The sequence below is a fragment of the Tachyglossus aculeatus genome, chromosome 4 (genome assembly GCF_015852505.1).
Source record: "Tachyglossus aculeatus isolate mTacAcu1 chromosome 4, mTacAcu1.pri, whole genome shotgun sequence".
Lineage (NCBI taxonomy): Eukaryota > Metazoa > Chordata > Mammalia > Monotremata > Tachyglossidae > Tachyglossus > Tachyglossus aculeatus.
The window spans coordinates 91,602,203-91,605,514 of record NC_052069.1 but is presented as its reverse complement, the minus strand read 5'-3'; the positions used below and the strand labels follow the sequence as shown (position 1 = coordinate 91,605,514).

The 3,312-nt window shown below is 43.2% G+C and overlaps 1 non-coding gene across 1 annotated transcript; it reads right to left on the bottom strand.

The window, feature by feature from the left end:
- Positions 1–1,761: 1,761 nt before the first annotated feature.
- On the bottom strand, positions 1,762–1,899 carry LOC119927509. The gene has a single exon (XR_005450505.1). It is a non-coding gene; the product is annotated as a small nucleolar RNA SNORA7 (small nucleolar RNA).
- Between the last annotated feature and the right edge of the window lie 1,413 nt (positions 1,900–3,312).

Below are 3,312 nucleotides of genomic sequence, written 5' to 3'. Positions count from 1 at the left end.
CTGTCCATCACCTTGTCCCCTCCTACCTCACCTCTCTTCTCTCCTTCTCCAGCCCAGCCCGCACCCTCCGCTCCTCTGCCGCCGCTAACCTCCTCACCCTTCTTCGTTCTCACCTGTCCCGCCATCGACCCCTGGCCCACATCATCCCCCTGGCCTGGAATGCCCTCGCTCTGCCTGTCCGCCAAGCTAGCTCTCTTCCTCCCTTCAAGGTCCTACTGAGAGCTCACCTCCTCCAGGAGGCCTTCCCAGACTGAGCCCCTTTCTTCCTCTCCCCCTCCTCCCCCTCCCCCTCCCCATCCCCCCCACCTTACCTCCTTCCCCTCCCCACAGCATCTGTATATATGTATATATATTTGTACATAGTTATTACTCTATTTATTTATTTTATTTGTACATATTTATTCTATTTATTTTATTTTGTTAATATGTTTTGTTTTGTTCTCTGTCTCCCCCTTCTAGACTGTGAGCCCACTGTTGGGTAGGGACCGTCTCTATATGTTGCCAACTTGTACTTCCCAAGCACTTAATACAGTTTTCTGCACACAGTAAGTGCTCAATAAATATGACTGAATGAATGAATGAATTAAATAAAATGGGAAGAGTTATTATCAGTCTAATGAAGAGCAGGTGCTAACTGCTCATAACTTGTCCATTTATGTAGTTGCATTGGGGGAAGCAGCACCCTGGGGGTCAGAAAGTCATGGGTTCTAATTCCAGCTTTGCCATTTGTCTCCTGTATGACCTTGGGTTGTCACTTTAGTTCTCTGTGCCTCAGTTACTTCATCTGTAAAATGGGGATTGAGACTGTGAGCCCCATATGGGACAGGGACTGTGTCCAGTCTGATTTGCTTGTATCCTCCCTAGTACTTAGCACAGTGCCTGGAACATAGTAAGCTCTTAACAAGGACCTCAGTTATTATTATTATGAATAATTATAATAAAAATAACATGAGACTGGGAGTCAGTTTCCATTGGCCTACTATGTGAGTTTGGGCATATTACTCATGGTGTCTGTGTTGGTTTCCCCATCTGTTAAGCTCTCAGATTGTGAACTCCAAGTTGAGCAGAGACTGGGATTTATTATCTTCAATGTACCTCAGTGCTTAGCACATAATAAGAACTTAATCAATATCCTGTTTACTATTATTATCGCTAAGTAAAACACAATTTTTTGAGGCTGGCATTGGCTAGCCCCTTTCCTGATAGGGTCTTCCCTCTTTGGGACAATGACCTTCAGGCTTCTCAATGAGCAAAAATGACTGCCTGATAACTTGTAACTGGGCTCTGATGCTTAAGTCCTTTGCCACGATAGCAGTATATTTGCCTCTGTAATAATGAACGGTGAAAAAAAAGAATGAGTCCTAAAATGTTTTTTCAGATTCATAACAAGAATTCTAGTGTATAACAAGCAAATTGTAAGAGGAGATTTCTACCTTAAGTTAGGTTGGGTTCGGTGTCATTGGGTTGGTAACAATGCAGAAACATAGAACAAATCACTGGACCACTTGGTATTGGCAAAGCAAACATTAATCATTTCTCTGACTTGTCTTATGCTGTTGAGTCATCTCCGAACCATAGCGACACAACAGACACACCTCTCCCAGAGTGCCCCACCTTCATCTGCAATTGTTCTGGTAGTGTATCCATAGAGTTTTCTTGGTCAAAATACAGAAGTGATTTACCATTGCCTCCTTCCGTACAGTAAACTTGAGTCTACACACTCCACCATGATGCTCATCTGCCCAGCACAGATGAGTTTTGACTTGTAGCAGATTGCCGTCCATTCGTTAGCCAACGCCCAAGCTAAGAATGGAATGGGTAGGCCTCTGCTTGATTATCCCTCCCATAGCCGAGACTGGTAGAGCACTGGAAACTCTCCAGATGTGACACAGAGAAGGGTCTTCTCTGACTACTCTTAGCTAATGCTTCACATCACCATTGCCGTCTGTTGAACAAAGAAAGGATGACTCCCCAATCCAAACAATGGTACTTCATTAGATGTAGCATAGTTTGTCAGAGGGGCTGCAGGATATTTGGATTAGGACAGCCATGTAAAGACATTGGGGCTGGGCTGATCATTGTTGGACATATCTATTCTATTTTAATTTGTTAGTATGTTTGGTTTTGTTCTGTGTCTGCCCCTTTTAGACTGTGAGCCCACTGTTGGGTAGGGACTGTTTCTATATGTTGCCAACTTGTACTTCCCAAGCGCTTAGTACAGTGCTCTGCACACAGTAAGTGCTCAATAAATACGATTGATTGATGGATTGATTGATTGGACATTCCTCCATATTGCAAAGTCTATGAATAGCCAATGTTCAGAAAAGAGGTCTCCAAATTATCAAAATTCTTCTATGTAGGCTTATGACTTGAGAAAAAAAGACACCCTTTGGAAAGAGCTCTGTAGCAACATTTCAGGGCTATTATAAGAAAAAAGAGCCTAGTTGACACCTTTCAGTACAAACAGGAAATGGACCCATGGCATTCTATTTTTATGATGTTTGTTCTAAGTGCTGGGGTAGATTCGAGTTAGAGAAGCAGTGTGGCTCAGTAGAAAGAGCACGGGCTTTGGAGTCAGAGGTCATGGGTTCAAATCCTGACTCTGCCACTTGTCAGCTGTGTGACTTTGGGCAAGTAACTTAACTTCTCTGTGCCTCAGTTCCCTCATCTGTAAAATGGGGATTTAAACTGTGAGCCCCCACCCCCCCCGGGACAACCTGATCACCTTGTAACCTCCCCAGCGGTTAGAACAGTGCTTTGCACATAGTAAGTGCATACTTACTTAATAAATGCCATTATTAATTAGGTTGGACAGAGTCCCTGACTCATATGGGGCTTAGTCTAAGTAGTTGGGGGATGAAGATTGTGAGCCCCACGTGAGACAGGGACTGTGTCCAACCTGATTAAATTGTATCTACCCCAGCACTTAGAATAGTGCTTTGCCCACAGTAAGTGCTTAACAAGTACTATTATTATTATTATTATTAACCTAGGTTTCCTGATTCCGGGGCCTGTGATCTGTCCACTAGGACATGCTGCTTCTCATAGGTCCATAATACTGCCTTCTAGGAGACCATTAAAGTATTAAACTATATCATAGCATAATAATTAATTTAAGGAATCTGCATGATGAATGATGACATGACAGCATGGAAGCAATCTGACCTAGTGGAAAGATCACAAGTTTGGGAGTCAGAGGACCTGGGTTCTAATTCTGGCTCTGCCACCTACCTGTTGAATGACCTTGGTTAAGTCACTTAACTTTTCTGTGCCTCAGTTTCCTCTTCTGAAAATGAAGATTAAATCTTACTC